The sequence below is a fragment of the Hemitrygon akajei genome, unplaced genomic scaffold, assembly GCF_048418815.1.
Source record: "Hemitrygon akajei unplaced genomic scaffold, sHemAka1.3 Scf000124, whole genome shotgun sequence".
Lineage (NCBI taxonomy): Eukaryota > Metazoa > Chordata > Chondrichthyes > Myliobatiformes > Dasyatidae > Hemitrygon > Hemitrygon akajei.
This window is the reverse complement of record NW_027332010.1, coordinates 663,683-685,271: the sequence shown is the minus strand read 5'-3', so window position 1 is coordinate 685,271 and position 21,589 is coordinate 663,683. Positions and strand designations below refer to the sequence as shown.

The window sequence follows — 21,589 nt, the reverse complement described above, 5'->3', positions numbered from 1 at the left end:
TGCCCACAATGGGTAAATTTGGAGTGTAAATCTGTACAAGACTTCTCATTGTTTTCTATTTTAGGATCTTCGCTTCCTTTTGCTTTATCTAAACCGAATAAACAAATAACTAATCTTATAGTTAAACATACATTAAGAATATGGTTTCAGTTTCGTAAATTCTTTGGCTTGAATAATCAAGCCCTATTATATCTAACTTCTTTTTCCAGCCCTCTTTTATGGACCAAGCCTTTGTGTTTTGGAAAACGAAAGGTATAACATGTTTTCGTGATCTATTTTTAGATAACAGTTTTATGTCCTTTGAACAGCTGCCCAGCCTAAAAGCCATTTTTTTTAGATATTTGCAAGTTAGAAATTTCTTGAATGTTAGTATTTTCTGAAATTATGTCCAATGGACATTACAGAAAAAATTCTAGCTCTGAATCCTTGCCAGAAGGGTTAAGTAGCCATCATTTATCATATGATCATGAAAATACAGCCAGGAGTATCAGAAATAATTAAGAAGGAATGGGAAAAAGAACTTCACTGTCTTATACCCACAGAGCAGTGGGAGAAAATTTTACAATTAGTCAATTCTTCTTCTATTTGTGCTAAACATGCCCTAATACAATTTAAGGTTGTTCATAGGGCTCACATGTCCAAGGATAAACTCGCTTGATTTTATTCTTATGTTAATCCAACCAGTGACAGATGTCATTCTGAAGTCGCTTCATTGACCCACATGTTCTGGTCTTGCCCCTGTTTGCAAAATTATTGGAAAGATATTTTTGGTATTATTTCAACAGTTCTGAATATCAAATTGCAACCGCAACCTATTACTGCAATTTTCGGTTTACCAATGGTGGATAATAGTCGTTTATCCCCCCTCAGCCCGGCGGATGATTGCATTTGTTACATTAATGGCTAGAAGATCTATCCTATTGAACTGGAAAGAAATTAATCCTCCAACTATATTTCAGTGGTTTTCTCGAGTTTAGAAAAAATTACAAGTGTTGTCTTTGACCCTTCAGTTAAATTTGAAGAAACTTGGAGACCTTTTATTCAACATTTTCATATGAGCTAAACTGACTTTTCCTAAACCTTACTTTTATTGTCCTTAATTATTTGGATGGAGGTGCGGAGTTATTGACGCTACTGTGTATAATTGATATAATGCAATGGCCCATGTCGGTTAGGATTTTTTTCATTTTTTGGGGGGGCAGGGTTTCTTATTTTCTCCATTTTTTGTAACCACTATGAGTTTGGGAGGTTATTATCATCTATTTGTATTTATACCTTAACCTATTAATTATGTACTCTCAAGCTCTTTGTATTCATGTTTCATTTATGTTTGTTTAAAATCAATAAAAAGATTTAAAAAGGACTATTCTGAGGAAAGGGTGGAATAGGCGCAACGGGCCGAGTGGCCAGGCATGCTCCTGTTACTTATTTTCTAATGCACAAGTTTACCTTTGCGCCTGGTTCTCCCTTGGCCTTCAGCCTGTCCTTTTGCACAGGGGAGCGCTCACAGCACCGGAGTTCCATCGGCAGCCGCTGCGGGCCAGCTCCCGTATCCCAGCAGCAGGAGACAGGACTGGGAGGAAACTCCGGACAATAGGCCCCGATCCACGGCGGGGAAAGACCGGGCACCCTCTGTGTGGCTGAAACATCTCACGGAATCTCCACCCGAATCTTCACCTCCGCCATCGGAAGGATTCAAAACACCGGCCGCTGTTGCAGCCTTTACCCGGGGAGCTGCTCCCAATCTCGGGTCTCTCACCGGGTCCACTCGTTCCCGATTCCAAACTTCGGTCCGCCCAGCGTCCCGCCCACTGACACTCCTCAGCCAATGGAGGCAAGATTCACCCAGTGGTGTTCTCTGATTGGCTGTGAGTGTGTCCGAGGGAGGGCTGCTACCGGAAGATGGAGATGTCAGTCACTGTTTGTTCTCAGAATCAAAGCAAGTTCCCCGAGGCTCAAAGTTCAAAGTAAATTTTATTATTATTTTTAATTTTTTAAAATTTTTATTAAACACAATCAAAAACAGCAACACTAAACATATGCTAACAAAGCCAGGGAGTCACACAAAAGTAGCAACAAATATATAACTATTAACTTTAAATATACAAATAAACAAGGAAATCCGCTCAAAATATTGTTGGACAGAAGGAGTCTAATTCTAAGAGGAGTCACAAAACAGGAACATTTACAGAGATAACCCAGAACGTTGACAAATCTGTTCAGTCTTTACAGCCTTCTGGCTATGAGAAGTTTTCAGAGTATAAACGTATAGTTTGAAGTCTGACATCAAAATATAAATGAAGGTTTCTTATTGCTGTGATTGCATTTATGGATATAAAATTTGCTGTAAATTAACAAAAGATTTATGATAAAGAAATGATCCCTATGAGATTTGGTGTTATTCGTAAACCCAAATAAGATATTTTGAAAACAAAAAGTAAAATCCACATTAATATATTGATCTATAAATTGACCAACATCAAACTAAAATGTTTTAACATATTCACAATCCCAAAACAGATGAAATAAATCCTCTGGATATAAACTGCAAAAAGAACAGTTAGTTTCAATATCAGAATTAACCCTTGTCAAATAAACATTGGTTGGATAATATCTATGTCTAATTTTAAATAAGCCCCAAATACTGCTCCACCTCAGATTCCCCAAGCGACTATTCCAAAAACTAACAGAGTACATATAAGTCGCCACGTACAACTCCTACAAACTACTTCCTGTAGAAGTAGTAAAGGCCAGTTCAGTTGTGTCATTTAAGGTAAAATTGGATAGGTATATGGACAGGAAAGGAGTGGAGGGTTATGGGCTGAGTGCGGGTAGGTAGGACTAGGTGAGATTAAGAGTTCGGCACGGACTAGGAGGGCCGGAATGGCCTGTTTCTGTGCAGTGATTGTTATATGGTTATATGGTTATACAGAGCAAAGCTACAGAATGGTAACTACACCTGGATCACTGAAAGATCAACCAGAATGCAGAAGACAACAAACTTCGCCAATGCAAATAAACAACGAGAACATGAAATAACAGCAGCGGCTGCCGATAGATGTCCGGTGCTCTCAGCGCTCCCTGTTCAATCTGACAGGACAAGAAACAGTGAGGCACAAAGGTAAACTCGTGTTTCAGAAAATCAGAAATAGAGAAGGTGTGGCCATTCGGCCCCTTGCACCTCTTCTGCCCTTCACTCAGAACATGCTTGACTTTTGACGTCAGCACCACTTTCCTGCAACTTTCCATCACCGCTGAGCCCCAGGATATGTCTATTAAATTTAGAAACCTTGTGGAGATAATTGCAATGATTCACTGCACTCTGGGTGAGGAAATTTCTCCTCATCTCAGTCCTGCTGAGTTGTCCTCTGATTTTGAGTCTGTGACCGCTGGTTCCGCACCTTATGGGAAACATCATTCCAGCCCTTCCGCTGTAAATATCCTGTGAGATTGTATTTCTCTAATTCTGAGACAGGAATGTGATCTGTCTCAGTCAAACCACCTCTTATTTCACTCATTTGGAGACAGTCCCAGTACGATGATTTGTTGTGGGAGCATGTCTATGGACAAGTGAGGGCAGTTATCCTGTATTGTTCCACAGACTGATGGCTGAGGGGTAGTAACTGTTCCTGACCCTGGTGGGGTGAGTCCTGAGGTTCTTGTACCTTCAACCTGATTACAGCAGTGAGAGAAGAGCCTGCCTGTGTGGTGAGCCTGATCACAGCCGCCTGTATCACCGTCCCCTCTGGCCTACCCTATCCGGGAGCAAAGGGATCGTGGAGAGTAAATGTGGTACTCTGTCGAGTATCACTGTGATCCGTCCCCTCTGGCCTACACTATCCGGGACCAAAGGGATTGTGGAGAGTAAATGAGGTACTCTGTCGAGTATTACTGTGATCCGTCCCCTCTGGCCTGCCCTATCTGTGACCAAAGGGATTGTGCAGAGTAAATGTGGTACTCTGTCGAGTATCACTGTGATCCGTCCCCTCTGGCCTGCCCTATCCGGGACCAAAGGGATTGTGGAGAGTAAATGTGGTACTCTTTTGAGTATCACTCTCATCCGTCCCCTCTGGCCTGCCGCACACAGGACCAAAGGGACTGTGGAGAGTAAATGTGGTTCTCTGTCGAGTATCACTGTGATCCGTCCCCTCTGGCCTGCCCTATCCGGGACCAAAGGGATTGTGGAGAGTAAATGTGGTACTCTGTCGGGTATCACTGTGATCCGTCCCCTCTGGCCTGCCCAATCCAGGACCAAAGGGACTGTGGAGAGTAAATGTGGTTCTCTGTCGAGTATCACTGTGATCCGTCCCCTCTGGCCTGCCCTATCCGGGACCAAAGGGATTGTGGAGAGTAAATGTGGTACTCTGTCGAGTATCACTGTGATCCGTCCCCTCTGGCCTGCCCTATCTGTGACCAAAGGGATTGTGCAGAGTAAATGTGGTACTCTGTCGAGTATCACTGTGATCCGTCCCCTCTGGCCTGCCCTATCCGGGACCAAAGGGATTGTGGAGAGTAAATGTGGTACTCTTTTGAGTATCACTCTCATCCGTCCCCTCTGGCCTGCCGCACACAGGACCAAAGGGACTGTGGAGAGTAAATGTGGTTCTCTGTCGAGTATCACTGTGATCCGTCCCCTCTGGCCTGCCCAATCCAGGACCAAAGGGATTGTGGAGAGTAAATGTGGTACTCTGTCGAGTATTACTGTGGTCCGTCCCCTCTGGCCTGCCTCTTAATATTCTTGTCTGTGATTGCAGTGTGACAATCTCTGCCCAATGTCCCCTCTTTCTACAAACCCCGTTTCTGTCCTTAGCCAAGTGTCCTCTTCATCTGCACTGTCCGCACGATCCTGCCACCCGTTCTGGGTTCTTCGTCGGGACCCGAACTCCATCTCCTCACTACCGGTTCTCTGTGCACACTCTCGCTTTTCCCCAGTCCATTTAAAGAGTCAATTGCACTCCCTATTCATCAGAATTTATGTCACCCGGGGCCAGGTCTGACACAGTGAATTGAGATTAGTTAACTTAAAGGAGTGGGCAGACTTGGGTCTGAGACAGTTTAGAAAAGTCTGCACTGCCAGCTGGACATACTGATCTGTCCAGGGGTTTGCCGGCATTGGACTCTCACGTATCCTTAAAACGCGCTATAAAGTACGCAAGGGATTCTTCTTTTTTCTGTAGTTATCGGGTAAATTCACCAAAATCCGCGTGCAGTCGGGCTGTCATTCAAATGGGTTCCCTTACCTCAGCGACCCACCGTGCCATGGCTTGTATTACATCAGCCCCTCTGGTGGTTCCCGGTCACCTTCGGGCGTCTGCCTGGGAAAGGGGAACCCACTCCCTGTCCCTGTCCGAGAGGTTCCATATATAACCCTGAGGAATGGCACAAGTCCCCGGGCAGGGTCTGGAAAATGGAACCCACTCCCTGTCCCTGCCCGAGAGGTTCCATATATAACCCTGAGGTGTGGCACAAGTCCCCGGGCAGGGTCTGGAAAGGGGAATCCACTCCGTGTCCCTGTCCGAGAGGTTCCATATATAACCCGGAGGAGTGGCAGAAGTCCCCGGGCAGGGCCTGGAAAGGGGAACCCACTCCCTGTCCCTGTCCGAGAGATTCCATATATAACCCTGAGGTGTGGCACAAGTCCCCGGACAGGGACTGGAAAGGGGAACCCACTCCCTGTCCCTGTCCGAGAGGTTCCATATATAACCCTGAGGATTGGAACAAGTCCCCGGGCAGGGTCTGGAAAGGGAATCCCACTCCCTGTCCCTGTCCGAGAGGTTCCATATATAACCCAGAGGAGTGGCACAAGTCCCCGGGCAGGGTCTGGAAAGGGGACCCCACTCCCTGTCCCTGTCCGAGAGGTTCCATATATAACCCTGAGGAGTGGCACGTCCCCGGGCAGGGTCTGGAAAGGGGATCCCACTCCCTGTCCCTGCCCGAGAGGTTCCATATATAACCCTGAGGAGTGCAGACAAGTCCCCGGGCAGGGTCTGGAAAGGGGAACCCACTCCCTGTCCCTGTCCGAGAGGTTCCATATATAAACCTGAGGAGTAGCACGTCCACGGGTAGGGTCTGGAAAGGGGAACCCACTCCCTGTCCCTGTCCGAGAGGTTCCATATATAACCCTGAGGAGTGGCACGTCCACGGGTAGGGTCTGGAAAGGGGAACCCACTCCCTGTCCCTGCCCGAGAGGTTCCATATATAACCCTGAGGAGTGGCACGTCCCCGGGCAGGGTCTGGCAAGGGGAACCCACTCCCTGTCCATGCACGAGAGGTTCCATATATAACCCTGAGGAGTGGCACAAGTCCCCGGGCAGGGTCTGGAAAGGGGAACCCACTCCCTGTCCCTGCCCGAGAGGTTCCATATATAACCCTGAGGAGTGGCACAAGTCCCCGGGCAGGGTCTGGAAAGGGGAACCCACTCCCTGTCCCTGCCCGAGAGGTTCCATATATAACCCTGAGGAGTGGCACAAGTCCCCGGTCAGGGTCTGGAAAGGGGAACCCACTCCCTGTCCCTGTCCGAGAGGTTCCATATATAACCCTGAGGAGTGCAGACAAGTCCCCGGGCAGGGTCTGGAAAGGGGAACCCACTCCCTGTCCCTGCCCGAGAGGTTCCATATATAACCCTGAGGAGTGGCACAAGTCCCCGAGCAGGGTCTGGAAAGGGGAACGCACTCCCTGTCCCTGTCCAAGAGGTTCCATATATAACCCTGAGGAGTGGCACGTCCCCGGGCAGGGTCTGGAAAGGGGAACCCAATCCCTGTCCCTGCCCGAGAGGTTCCATATATAACCCTGAGGACTGCCACAAGTCCCCGGGCAGGGTCTGGAAAGGGGAACCCACTCCCTGACCCTGCCCAAGAGGTTCCATATATAAACCTGAGGAGTGGCACAAGTCCCCGGGCAGTGTCTGGAAAGGGGACCCCACTCCCTGTCCCTGTCCGAGAGGTTCCATATATAACCCTGAGGAGTGGCACGTCCCCTGGCAGGGTCTGGAAAGGGGAATCCCACTCCCTGTCCCTGTCCGAGAGGTTCCATATATAACCCTGAGGTGTGGCACAAGGCCCCGGGCAGGGTCTGGAAAGGGGAATCCACTCCGTGTCCCTGTCCGAGAGGTTCCATATATAACCCGGAGGAGTGGCAGAAGTCCCCGGGCAGGGCCTGGAAAGGGGAACCCACTCCCTGTCCCTGTCCGAGAGATTCCATATATAACCCTGAGGTGTGGCACAAGTCCCCGGACAGGGACTGGAAAGGGGAACCCACTCCCTGTCCCTGTCCGAGAGGTTCCATATATAACCCTGAGGATTGGAACAAGTCCCCGGGCAGGGTCTGGAAAGGGAATCCCACTCCCTGTCCCTGTCCGAGAGGTTCCATATATAACCCAGAGGAGTGGCACAAGTCCCAGGGCAGGGTCTGGAAAGGGGAACCCACTCCCTGTCCCTGTCCGAGAGGTTCCATATATAACCCTGAGGAGTGGCACATCCCCGGGCAGGGTCTGGAAAGGGGATCCCACTCCCTGTCCCTGCCCGAGAGGTTCCATATATAACCCTGAGGAGTGCAGACAAGTCCCCGGGCAGGGTCTGGAAAGGGGAACCCACTCCCTGTCCCTGTCCGAGAGGTTCCATATATAAACCTGAGGAGTAGCACGTCCACGGGTAGGGTCTGGAAAGGGGAACCCACTCCCTGTCCCTGTCCGAGAGGTTCCATATATAACACTGAGGAGTGGCACAAGACCCCGGGCAAGGTCTGGAATGGGGAACTCACTCCCTGTCCCCGCCCGAGAGATTCCATATATAACCCTGAGGAGTGGCACAAGTCCCCGGGCAGGGTCTGGAAAGGGGAACGCACTCCCTGTCCCTGTCCGAGAGGTTCCATATATAACCCTGAGGAGTGCAGACAAGTCCCCGGGCAGGGTCTGGAAAGGGGAACCCACTCCCTGTCCCTGTCCGAGAGGTTCCATATATAAACCTGAGGAGTGGCACAAGTCCCCGGGCAGTGTCTGGAAAGGGGAACCCACTTCCTGTCCCTGTCCGAGAGGTTCCATATATAACCCTGAGGAGTGGCACGTCCACGGGTAGGGTCTGGAAAGGGGACCCCACTCCCTGTCCCTGTCCGAGAGGTTCCATATATAACCCTGAGGAGTGGCAAGTCCCCGGGCAGGGTCTGGAAAGGGGAACCCACTCCCTGTCCCTGCCCGAGAGGTTCCATATATAACCCTGAGATGTGGCACAATTCCCCGGTCAGGGTCTGGAAAGGGGAACCCACTCCCTGTCCCTGTCCGAGAGGTTGCATATATAACCCTGAGGAGTGGCACAAGTCCCCGGGCAGGGTCTGGAAAGGGGAACCCACTCCCTGTCCCTGTCCGAGAGGTTCCATATATAACCCTGAGGAGTGGCACAAGTCCCCGGGCAGGGTCTGGAAAGGGGAACCCACTCCCTGTCCCTGTCCGAGAGGTTCCATATATAACCCTGAGGAGTGGCACAAGTACCCGGGCAGGGTCTGGAAAGGGGAACCCACTCCCTGTCCCTGTCCGAGAGATTCCATATATAACCCTGAGGAGTGGCACAAGTCCCCGGGCAGGGTCTGGAAAGGGGAACCCACTCCCTGTCCCTGTCCGAGAGGTTCCATATATAACCCTGAGGAGTGGCACAAGTCCCCGGGCAGGGTCTGGAAAGGGGAACCCACTCCCTGTCCCTGTCCGAGAGGCTCCATATATAACCCTGAGGAGTGCAGGCAAGTCCCCGGGCAGGGTCTGGAAAGGGGAACCCACTCCCTGTCCCTGTCCGAGAGGTTCCATATATAACCCTGAGGAGTGGCACAAGTCCCCGGTCAGGGTCTGGAAAGGGGAACCCACTCCCTGTCCCTGTCCGAGAGCTTCCATATATAACCCTGATGAGTGGCACAAGTCCCCGGGCAGGGTCTGGAAAGGGGAACCCACTCCCTTTTTCAATGAATTCAGGTAAAGCCCCTGGTCCGGACGGTTATACTGCTGAATTTTTAAAATCCTTTTCTTCTATACTATCTCCTTGGCTTTGTAAAATTTTTAAAGATGCGTTAACTGTAGGTAAATAAGCACAATCTTTTTATGATGCCTCCATTTCTCCAATTCCTAAAAAAGATAAAGACCCCACTGAATGTGCATCCTATCGGCCAATATCCTTGCTGAATACAGATTCTAAGATTTTTACCAACATTTTGGCCACTAGATTAGAAAATGCATTACCTCAAATTACCTCAGAAGATCAGACCAGATTTATTAAAAACTGTTATTCATCTTTTGACATTAGAAAATTTATTAATATAATTTATACTTCTTCATCTAAAATACCAGAATGTCATTTCCTTAGATGCTGAAAAAGCGTTCGATAGAGTTGAATGGCTATATTTATTTAATACGTTGCAGAATTTTAATTTTAGCTTGAAATTTATATCATGTATTAAATTAATGTATTATGAACCTTTGGCTTCGGTTCTTACCAATAATCAAAGATCTCCTTTTTTTCAGTTGTCCCGTGGTACGAGGCAAGGCTGCCCTTTAAGTCCTCTATTATTTGACATTGCTTTGGAACCTTTAGCCGTTGCCATTCGTGAATCACCTAATATTTTTGGTATTACTCGTGGGTAAGGGACTTATAAGTTATCATTATATGCTGATGATTTGTTACTATACATATCTGACCCTGAGAGATCTATTCCTGCTATTTCATCCTTGCTTGCTCAGTTTAGTAGCTTTTCTGGCTACAAACTGAATTTTAATAAGAGTGAATTATTTCCATTAAATATGCAAGTTCCAATTTATAAACACTTACCATATAAAGTTGTCACAGATCATTTTACTTATTTGGGTATTAAAATTACCAAGAAACATAAGGGTTTATTTAAAGTTAATTTTTTACCTTTAATTGAACAAATCAAGCAACTTGTTACCAGGTGGTCCCCATTATCTCTGTCATTGGTTGGTCGAATTAATACTATCAAGATGATAGTGTTAGCCAAATTTTTATATTTATTCCAAGCATTACCAATTTTTATTCCTAAATCTTATTTTTTTATATTATTGACTCCAAAATATCCTCAGATGTGTGGCAGAATAAAAATCCTAGATTAAGTAAAAAATATTTACAGAAGCCTAAGAAGGAAGGTGGTTTTGCTTTGCCAAACCTGAGATTTTACTATTGGGTAGTTAATATTCAATATTTAATAATTTGGACACAAGGATCGTTTATAGTGCCTTTCCCACAATGGGTAAATTTGGAGTGTAAATCTGTACAAGACTTCTCATTGTTTTCTATTTTAGGATCTTCATTTCCTTTTGCTTTATCTAAACCGAATAAACAAATAACTAATCCTATATTTAAACATACATTAAGAATATGGTTTCAATTTTGTAAATTCTTTGGCTTGAATAATCAAGCCCTATTATATCTAACTTCTTTTTCCAGCCCTCTTTTATGGACCAAGCCTTTGTGTTATGGAAAACAAAAGGTATAACATGTTTTCATGATCTATTTTTAGATAACAGTTTTATGTCCTTTGAACAGCTATCCAGCCTAAAACTCATTTTTTTTAGATTCTTGCAAGTTATAAATTTCTTGAATATTAGTTTTTTCTGAAATTATGTCCAATGGGCATTACAGAAAAAATTCTATCTCTGAATCCTTGCCAGAAGGGTTAAGTAGCCATCATTTATCATATGATCATGAAAATACAGCCAGGAGTATCAGAAATAATTAAGAAGGAATGGGGAAAAGAACTTCACTGTCTTATACCCACAGAGCAGTGGGAGAAAATTTTACAATTAGTCAATTCTTCTTCTATTCGTGCTAAACATGCCTAATACAATTTAAGGTTGTTCATAGGGCTCACGTGTCCAAGGATAAACTCGATTGATTTTATTTTTATTTTAATCCAACCTGTGACAGATGTCATTCTGAAGTCGCTTCATTGACCCACATGTTCTGGTCTTGCCCCGGTTTGCAAAATTATTGGAAAGATATTTTTGGTATTATTTCAACAGTTCTGAATATCAAATTGCAGCTGCATCCTATTACTGCAATTTTTGGTTTACCAATTGTGGTTAATAGTCCTTTATCCCCCGCCCCCCAAGCCCAGCCTGGCGGATGATTGCATTTGTTACATTAATGGCTAGAAGATCTATCCTATTGAACTGGAAAGAAATTAATCCTCCAACTATATTTCTGTGGTTTTCTCAAACTATTTCTTGTTCGAGTTTAGAAAAAATTACAAGTGTTGTCTTTGACTCTTCAGTTAAATTTGAAGAAACTTGGAGACCATTTATTCAACATTTTCATATGAGCTAAACTGACTTTTCCTAAACCTTACTTTTATTGTCCTTAATTATTTGGATGGAGGTGCAGAGTTATTGACGCTACTGTGTATAATTGATATAATGCAATGGCAGGTATAATGCAATATAATTATAATGATATAATTGATATAATGCAATGGCCCATGTCGGTTTGGATTTTTTTTCATTTATTTGGGGGGGGGGGTAGGGTTTCTTATTTTCTCTATTGTTTGTAACCACTATGAGTTTGGGAGGTTATTATCATCTATTTGTATTTATACTTTAATCTATTAATTATGTACTCTCAAGCTCTTTGTTTTCATGTTTCATTTACGTTTGTTTAAAATCAATAAAAAGATTTAAAAAGAAAGGACTATTCTGAGGAAAGGGTGGAATAGGCGCAACGGGCCGAGTGGCCAGGCCTGCTCCTGTTACTTATTTTCTAAACCACGAGTTTACCTTTGCGCCTTGTTCTCCCTTGGTTTTCAGCCGTTCGGATTGCACAGGGGAGCGGTGAGAGCTCCGGAGATCCATCGGCAGCCGCTGCGGGGCAGCTCCCGTCTCCCAGCAGGAAGGGACGGGTCTGGGAGACAACTCCAGACAACAGGCCCCGATCCTCGGCGGGGAAAGGCCGGGCGCCCTCCGTGTAGCTGAAACATCTCACGGAATCTCCGCCGGTCGCTTCAGCTCTGCCTTCGAAAGGATTCACGACCCGCCGGTGGTGCAGCCGAAACCCGAGGCGCAGCTCCCGGTCTCCGGGCTCACTCGGTCCCGTTTCCAACCGTCCCGCCCACTGACACCCCTCAGCCAATGGGAGCACCCTTCTCCCAGCGATGATCGCTGATTGGCTGTTTGTGTGTGAGGCCGGGCTGCTGCTGGGAACTGGAGATGTCAGTCACAGTTTGTTCTCAGAATTGAAGCAAGTTTCCCGAAACTCAAATTTCAAAATAAATTTCCTAAATATGTCCGTTTAATTTAGAAAACTTGTGAAGAAAACTCCAAATATTCAACACACTGTATTGGCGAAATTTCTCCTCATCTCAGTCCTGCTGAGGTGATCTCGGATTTTGAGTCTGTGATCCCTCGTTCCACTGCCCAGCCAGGAGAAACATCATTCCTGCCCCTACCCTGTAAATACCCTGTGAGACTGTGTCTGTCTCAGTCAGGAAGCTTCTCCATGTGAACCTTGTGTTAATGAAATTGGTGACAGTTCTTTCAGACGAGCAGCTTTGACCATAAGAACACCAGGCAGTGGTCAGCAGGGAATGACCTACAGTTACTGCAGAAGGACTGGATGGACACAGTGGAGTGGTTCCCTGAGCAGACAGTCCACACCATCTGGCAGAATGCCTCATCACCAGATCTCACCAACAGGCACCAAGACCTCACCTGTCTGGCGGCGAGAGGACCCCTCCCAGTCTGATCCTTGCTGCATGCCCGGAGATCACTCCCACAGCGCGCTGCCCCGAGATTACTGCAGTGGAGACGAGAGGGCCCCTCCCAGTCTGATCCTTGCTGCATGCCCGGAGATCACTCCCACAGCGCGCTGCCCCGAGATTACTGCAGTGGAGACGAGAGGGTCCCTCCCAGTCTGATCCTTGCTGCATGCCCGGAGATCACTCCCACAGCGCGCTGCCCCGAGATTACTGCAGTGGAGACGAGAGGGCCCCTCCCAGTCTGATCCTTGCTGCATGCCCGGAGATCAGTCCCACAGCGCGCTGCCCCTAGATTACTGCAGTGGAGACGAGACGGTCCCAGTCTGATCCTTGCTGAATGCCCGGAGATCACTCCCACGGCGCGCTGCCCTGAGATTACTGCAGTGGAGACGAGAGGGCCCCTCCCAGTCTGATCCTTGCTGCATGGCCGGAGTTCACTCCCACAGCGAGCTGCCCCGAGATTACTGCAGTGGAGACGAAAGGGCCCCTCCCAATCCGATCCTTGCTGCATGCCCGGAGATCACACCCACAGCGCGCTGCCCCGAGATTACTGCAGTGGAGACGAGAGGGCCCCTCCCAGTCTGATCCTTGCTGAATGCCCGGAGATCACTCCCACAGCGCGCTGCCCCGAGATTACTGCAGTGGAGACGAGAGGGTCCCTCCCAGTCTGATCCTCGCTGCATGCCCGGAGATCACTCCCACAGCGCGCTGCCCCGAGATTACTGCAGTGGAGACGAGAGGGCCCCTCCCAGTCTGATCCTTGCTGCATGCCCGGAGATCACTCCCACAGCGCGCTGCCCCGAGATTACTGCAGTGGAGACGAGAGGGTCCCTCCCAGTCTGATCCTTGCTGCATGCCCGGAGATCACTCCCACAGCGCGCTGCCCCGAGATTACTGCAGTGCAGACGAGAGGGTCCCTCCCAGTCTGATCCTTGCTGCATGCCCGGAGATCAGTCCCACAGCACGCTGCCCCAAGATTACTGCAGTGGAGACGAGAAGGCCCCTCCCAGTCTGTTCCTCGCTGCATGCCCGGAGATCACTCCCACAGCGCGCTGCCCCGAGATTACTGCAGTGGAGACGAGAGGATCCCTCCCAGTCTGATCCTTACTGCATGCCCGGAGATCACTCCCACAGCGCGCTGCCCCGAGATTACTGCAGTGGAGACGAGAGGGTCCCTCCCAGTCTGATCCTTACTGCATGCCCGGAGATCAGTCCCACAGCGCGCTGCCCTGAGATTACTGCAGTGGAGACGAGAGGGCCCCTCCCAGTCTGATCCTCGCTGCATGCCCGGAGATCACTCCCACAGAGCGCTGCCCCGAGATTACTGCAGTGGAGACGAGAGGGCCCCTCCCAGTCTGATCCTCGCTGCATGCCCGGAGATCACTCCCACGGCCGCTGCCCTGAGATTACTGCAGTGGAGACGAGAGGGCCCCTCCCAGTCTGATCCTCGCTGCATGCCCGGAGATCACTCCCACGGCCGCTGCCCTGAGATTACTGCAGTGGAGACGAGAGGGCCCCTCCCAGTCTGATCCTCGCTGCATGCCCGGAGATCACTCCCACAGCGCGCTGCCCCGAGATTACTGCAGTGGAGACGAGAGGGCCCCTCCCAGTCTGATCCTCGCTGCATGCCCGGAGATCACTCCCACAGCGCGCTGCCCCGAGATTACTGCAGTGGAGACGAGACTGTCCCTCCCAGTCTGATCCTCGCTGCATGCCCGGAGATCACTCCCACAGCGTGCTGCCCTGAGATTACTGCAGTGGAGACGAGACGGTCACTCGTCTGATCCTTGCTGAATGCCCGGAGATCACTCCCACGGCGCGCTGCCCTGAGATTAATGCAGTGGAGACGAGACGGTCCCTCCCATTCTGATCCTCGCTGCATGCCCGGTGATCACTCCCACAGCGCGCTGCCCCGAGATTACTGCTTGGGAGACGAGAGGGCCCCTCCCAGTCTGATCCTTGCTGCATGCCCGGAGATCACTCCCACAGCGCGCTGCCCCGAGATTACTGCAGTGGAGACTAGAGGGTCCCTCCCAGTCTGATCCTTGCCGCATGCCCGGAGATCACTCCCACAGCGCGCTGCCCCGAGATTACTGCAGTGGAGACGAGAGGGCCCCTCCCAGTCTGATCCTTACCTTGCTGCATGCCCGGAGATCACTCCCACAGCGCGCTGCCCCGAGATTACTGCAGTGGAGACGAGAGGGCCCCTCCCAGTCTGATCCTCGCTGCATGCCCGGAGATCACTCCCACAGCGCGCTGCCCCGAGATTACTGCAGTGGAGACGAGACGGTCCCAGTCTGATCCTTGCTGAATGCCCGGAGATCACTTCCACAGCGCGCTGTCCCGAGATTACTGCAGTGGAGGCGAGAGGGTCCCTCCCAGTCTGATCCTTGCTGCATGCCCGGAGATCACTCCCACGGCGCGCTGCCCCGAGATTACTGCAGTGGAGACGAGAGGGCCCCTCCCAGTCTGATCCTTGCTGCATGCCCGGAGATCACTCCAACAGCGCGCTGCCCCGAGATTACTGCAGTGGAGACGAGAGGGCACCTCCCAGTCTGATCCTTGCTGCATGCCCGGAGATCACTCCCACGGCGCGCTGCCCCGAGATTACTGCAGTGGAGACGAGAGGGCCCCTCCCAGTCTGATGGTATGTACGACCATTGAACGGGCTGAGGCAGAAGGAGGGTGAATTTTCTGTGCTTGTCCGGCCACTGAGTGACATGCACGAGGAAATGCATTTCAAGTATTTTCGGATGTCGGGAGCAAGATTTGACGATTTGGTTCATCGTCCCCAACCATTTATTTCGTATCAGTGTGCGGACAGTATGCCTGTAGACCGGAGGAAATGCGATGTTACCAAGCGGACCAATCACAGTTGTTGCGGTCTGCGTTGCCGCGACGCGCAGTTACATGAAACAGCAGCAGATTGTGTGTGTGTTGTTTGATTCCCCGAGTCTGCAGCGCGCGTAGTGGACAATAGCGGTACTGCAGGAGATCAGCAGCTCCCCGAAAGTGAAAGCATTCTGAATCAGGAAGTGCTGGGAGTTAACATGGCTTCGAAAGGACAGGCCGAGAGTTTGAGCGAGGAGGCAATTTGTCCCGTCTGCCTGGATTTCTTCATCGATCCGGTTATTCTGGAGTGTGGACACAACTTCTGTCGCTCTTGTATCACACGGTGTTGGGAAAGGGAGGAGAGAAACTCCTGCCCGGAATGTAGAGAGGAGTTTGCTGACCGCACCCTCAGGGTGAATCGGGCCTTAGCAAATCTGGCTGAAAAAGCTCGACATCTAAACCTGAATCCGAAAGGGAAGGAAAGTAAACGTCACTGCGAAGAACATGAGGAAGAACTGAAGCTGTTTTGTGAAACGGACAAGACACTGATCTGCGTGATCTGTGCAGCTGCGCAGGAACACAGAGAGCACCCCTTCATTCTGATTAAAGAAGCTGTTAAAATCTACAAGGTAAAAACGAACGTTAATTAAATACTTAACACATTTCCTTTGCCCTAGATACCATTACACGAGCCTCCATAACCAACACATCATTCTTTGCAACTTCGGCCATTTTCAACGGGATTCTAGCATCTCTCCGTCCCACAGCCCACCTCCGCACCCCGCAACTCTCCGCTCTCTATACGGATCGCGCTCTACGTACTCTATCGCCCTGATCCACTCGCTCCTCCCCACTGATCTCTCTCCTGGCACTGACACCTGCAAGCGGGACAAGAACTACACCTGACTCCTAACCTCCTCCCTCGTCACCATTCAGGGCCGCAAACAGCACAGTTCCTCCCGTTTCTTCCATGGTCGATTGTCCTCTCGTATTAGATTCCTTCTTCTCCAGCCCTTTATCTCTTCCACCTGTCCCCTCCCAGCTTCTCACTTCATCACCCTCCCCCACGTTCCCCCTCACGTTGTCTCACCCGTCACCTGTCAGCTGGTTCTCATCCCCAACCTTTTTATTCTGGCTTCTGTCCCATTCCTTCCCAGTCCTAATGAAGGGTCTCATCCCGGAACACCGACTGTTTATTTCCCCTGAATAGATACTGCCTGACTCACTGAGTTCCTCTGGCATTTTGTGTGATAATCGGGTTTGATCACCTGTTTCTTTTGATGCATCTTTGTTTCTATTTCCTTCACTCTCTGACTTCCAGGATCAGCTAAAATCTTCCTTAGACTCTCTCACAAAAAAGAAATCAGACTTCCAGGAAAAGGAGCAGCAACAGAAAGAGAAGATTTCCGGAGTTCGGGTGAGGCTTCCTGAGCATAATTTCTGATATTACTGTCGAGTTTTGCTCCATTTAATGCAGAATAGCCGAGTATCGCAGCTCCAGTGACCTGGGTTCAATCCTGACCTCTGTTGCTGTCTGTGTGGAGTTTGCATGCTCTCCCTGTGACCACGAGAGACTCCGACACATCTCAAGGACATGCCAGATGAATGTGTGTGAATCAGATGGGAGTTTATAAGTGAGAATAGGTTTCAGGAAAACGTGAGGGAATGGTATTGACGGGAATGCTCTCAGAAGTAGCATGGACTCTAACAGACCGAACTTAACGACAAAAGGAAACAGAGCACAGCAATGCAGTATATTAATCTTCACCTTTCATTCGACAGGAACAGTCACACAGCCTTCAGTCCCACATCACATCCCAGTTTGCTGAACTGCGCCGGATTATCACTGAGAAAGAGCAGAGCTTACTCAGGGATCTCAGGGAAGAAGAGAAGAGGATTCTCAACCCAATGGAGAAAAATCTTCTAGCTTTTCAAGAGAATATAAGGATTATTCAGGAGGAAATCACTAAATTAAAGGAACAGATGGATCAAAAAGACAGTGTGATGTTTCTCAAGGTGAGGGATTATATTTCAATTTGTTTCTGTCAAAGGGCACTGAATGAACAGCGGTATATTTGAAATAAACACAGCACAGCGGCCAATTCTAACAAATCAATTGCCGCTGCTGGCGACCTCACACAAGTTGTTATACCTGCATGATGCGCCCTCCAATCACTCCGATAATGACATTTCAAAATGTCCAAGATACGCTTTCAGTCCTTCATTAGCAAAATACAATCTCGAAGCGATGAAACTTCAGGGTAATTCATTGTAAAGTAAGCTGCAACACAGCGGTCAAGAACAGAATGACATCCGCCCGTCCCCAGCTCAAAACTGTCCAGAACAAAGTACGGATACGTAACTTTTTCCCTTCGCTTTTACCACGTCCCCACTCACGTGACGAGTTACCATAATAAACACATAACACAGAATACAATGCGGACAGAAAACAGACGTGTTGCTCCTACACACAGCATTTACAAATGGCAGTAAACTGTTTCTCACCAGACAATTGATGCATCTATTCAGGGTTGTTGATGTTCCATAATAATAATATTATTAAGGGATTGGACACGCTGGAGGCAGGAAGCATGTTCCCGCTGATGGGTGAGTCCAGAACTAGAGGCCACAGTTTAAGAATAAGGGGTAGGCCATTCAGGACAGTGATGCGGGAAAACTTTTTCACCCAGAGAGTGGTGGATATGTGGAATGCTCTGCCCCAGAAGGCAGTGGAGGCCAAGTCTCTGGATGCCTTCAGGAGAGAGTTAGATAGAGCTGTTACAGATCGTGGGGTCAAGGGATATGGGGAGAGGGCAGGAACGGGGTACTGATTGTGTATGATTTGCCATGATCACAGTGAATGGCGGTGCTGGCTAGAAGGGCCGAATGGCCTACTGCTGCACCTATTGTCTATTGTCCCAAAACTGGACTTCCACAACTTCTGTACATCCCAGGACAGAATGCAAATTTCTCTGAAATTATTTACTTTGATCATAACACAGAGCTGCTGACTGTTTCCTTAATTACCGCATTAAATATCCTCTAAAACTCCCATTAACACCCAGTTGCAGTCACAGGCTGTGAGTGTGTCTGGTGCGGTGGGTGTGAGGATCTCTCTGTCAATCAGTGAGAACAAAGAATGTGACCCGCACACCAGACTTATCCTCCATATCCGATTTCCATCAGATGGGAATCTTTCACTGTCTCTTTATTTTTTGGATACATCTCACATGGGATTATATCCCATTCTTTATCATAAACAGGCCATTAGGTCCATCTTCTATCAGTTTCCCTGCTTCACAATCCTCCTGCCACCTACTCACCACAACCAGCAACAGTGCCCCGAACTCCCTGGTCCCTCACGTGTTTATCCAGCCTCCCCATTACATTCAATCTCTGCTGTACCATTTCAGCCACTCCTGTGGCACTGAGTTCCACATCCTCTTCACTAAATTTCTTGTGGAATTTGTTAAAATCCATCTGGAATTACATCACCTCACAAGTCTCCCCATAAATAGAGGTACTTCCTCCACCCGCACACAATCACATACATCACTGATCTTAAATTCCTCCATCCTATCACACTGACGTCATATCCAGATGAAAATGCACAGCCTGTCCTGTCTTCCCTGTAAGTTTCATCCTCTCAGAAATGGTCTGACATTCAGAAACTTTCCTTGTAAGTTACCCTGTGGTTCTGTATTGTCCGTGTGTTTGAGTGACTGTGGGAGTGGGAATTTTCAAAACCTTGTAATGATTTGGATGAAATTCAGGATATGGACAGTAAGTCCAAGTCTAATCGGATTTGTGTTTTATTTATTTCAGGAGGAAGCTCGTCGGAACAGAAGGTAGGACAGGCTCTTTACTGAAACCCTGATTGGATTTGTAAAATAGTTCAGAATAGCAATTTATAACCAGCAGTTTAATATTTACAGGATTAATGACGATATCGAGGAATTGTCAGTGACAGATGAGACCCTACCGGTTGAAAAATTCGATCACCCCTATTTGTTGAAAACAGTGCTGAGAGAAACGCTTGATGCTATTAATCGAGGTAAAACTTACAAAGATTCATTTCTCCTTGTTTATGAAGCTCAATTTAGTTCCAATTTGAAGCAAAGATTGTCTGTAATACAGGGCTGAAGGGGAACTGAAGTATATTTCACATCAACCCCACCGACTGGGAGGCATCACTGTCACATGGTCAGCTGGAGATGTCAGACCCCTGGACACACCAGCACAGGGTCACAATACAACCAATACAAGGGACTGTCAAATGAACCACAGTGTTCCAATCCCAGGCAAATGCACTAACACACCAGGACATGAGTTAGGATCTACCAGAGGAACTGGGAATTAAATACTGACGTTAATATTATAAGGAATAAAAATGAGTATCAGTGTGGTGACAGGGATTGTCAGGAAAATACACAAGTCCTTCATGTGCCCTGTGAGTGCAGACTCTGACTGACACAGGTCTTCCCCCTTCCGGATCAGCATCTCTCACTGTTGTTAGAGGTAGAAGAGGGGAGTGGTTGTGATCCGGGACTGACTCGCCAGGGGAACAGACAGGAGAATCTATTGATGTGAACGGGACACCCGAATGGTATGTTGCCTCCTGGGTGCCAGGGTCAGGGATGTCTCGAATCGTGTCCGCAGCATTTTAGAGAGGGAGGGAAAAGAGCCAGATATCTTGGTAAATTTTGGGACAATGACATTGGAAGTAAAAGAAAAGGGGTCCTGATAATAGAATTTGGAGAGCTTGGTAGAAAGTTCAGAAGCAGCACCCCCAGGGTTGTAATTTCTGGATTGCTGCCTGTGCCACGTGCTGGTGAGGGTAGAAACAGGATAATTTGACAGATAAACATGGCTGAGAAGATGGTGCTGGGGACAGGGATTCAGGTTCTTGGATCATTGGGATCTGTTCTGGTGGAGGAATGACCTGCTCAAAAGGGACCCGAGGGAGAACAATATTCTCACAGAGAGGTTTGATAGAGCTGTTGGGGAGGGTCTGAACTAATTTGGTGGGGGGGGGGGGGGGTGCACGGGAACTGGAGTGAAGGGATAGGACTGATGGTAAAATGCAATGATAGCATGCAGTCAGACTGTCAGATAGGGCGGACAGATGCGAAGAGAAAATTCCAGCCGGCAAGGTTAGTATCAGAACATTGGGGATGCAGAATTAAAAAGGGTAGCGGATACAGTACACAAAGTGTTATATCTCAATGCATGGAGTATGAGAAATAAGGTGGATGATCTTGTTGCACTATTACCGATTGTCAGGTATGATGTTGTGGCCATCACGGAAACGTGGCTGAAGGATGCTTGTAGTTGGGAGCTGAATGTTCAAGGTTTCACAATGTATCGGTGTTATAGGAAGGTCGGGTGAGGGGGTGGTGTGGCTCTGCTGGTAAATCAGCAGCAAGATGCGACACAGGATTGGAAGATGTTGAATCTTGTAGGTTGAGGTAAGGAACTGCAAAAGTAAAAATGACACTGACAGCAGTCATATACAGGCCTCCCAACAGTCAGTGGGTTGAGGCCCACAGATTACAGCTGGAAATAGAAAAGGCTGATGAAAAGGACAATGTTATGATAATCATGGGAGATTTCAACATGTTGGTCAATTGGGAAAATCAGGTTGGTAAAGGATCTCAAGAGAGTGAGTTTGTCGAATGCAATGTGATTGCTTTCTAGAGCAGTTTGTCGTTGAGCCTACTCGGGGAACAGCTCTACTGGATTGGGTGTTATGTATTGAACCAGAGGTGAGTAGTTAAAAGAACCCTTAGGAGGCAGTGCTCACAACATGACTGAGTTGAACTTGAAATCTGATAAGGAGAAAGTGAAGTCTGACATTGTAGTATTTCAGAGAAGTAAAAGAAATTACAGTTGTCTGAGACAGGAGTTGGCCAAAGAAATTGGAAGGAGATGCTGGCAGGGATCAGAGCAGAGCAGAAATGGTGTCAGTTTCTGGGAAAATGAGGAAGGTGAAGGATAGATGTATTCCAAAAATAAATAA

At 48.3% G+C, this 21,589-nt stretch overlaps 1 protein-coding gene across 1 annotated transcript in view; it reads left to right on the top strand.

The window, feature by feature from the left end:
• LOC140723663 (zinc-binding protein A33-like) overlaps nucleotides 1–21,589 on the top strand; it is a 217,202-nt gene that overhangs the window by 187,884 nt on the left and 7,729 nt on the right. The window lies entirely within an intron of this gene.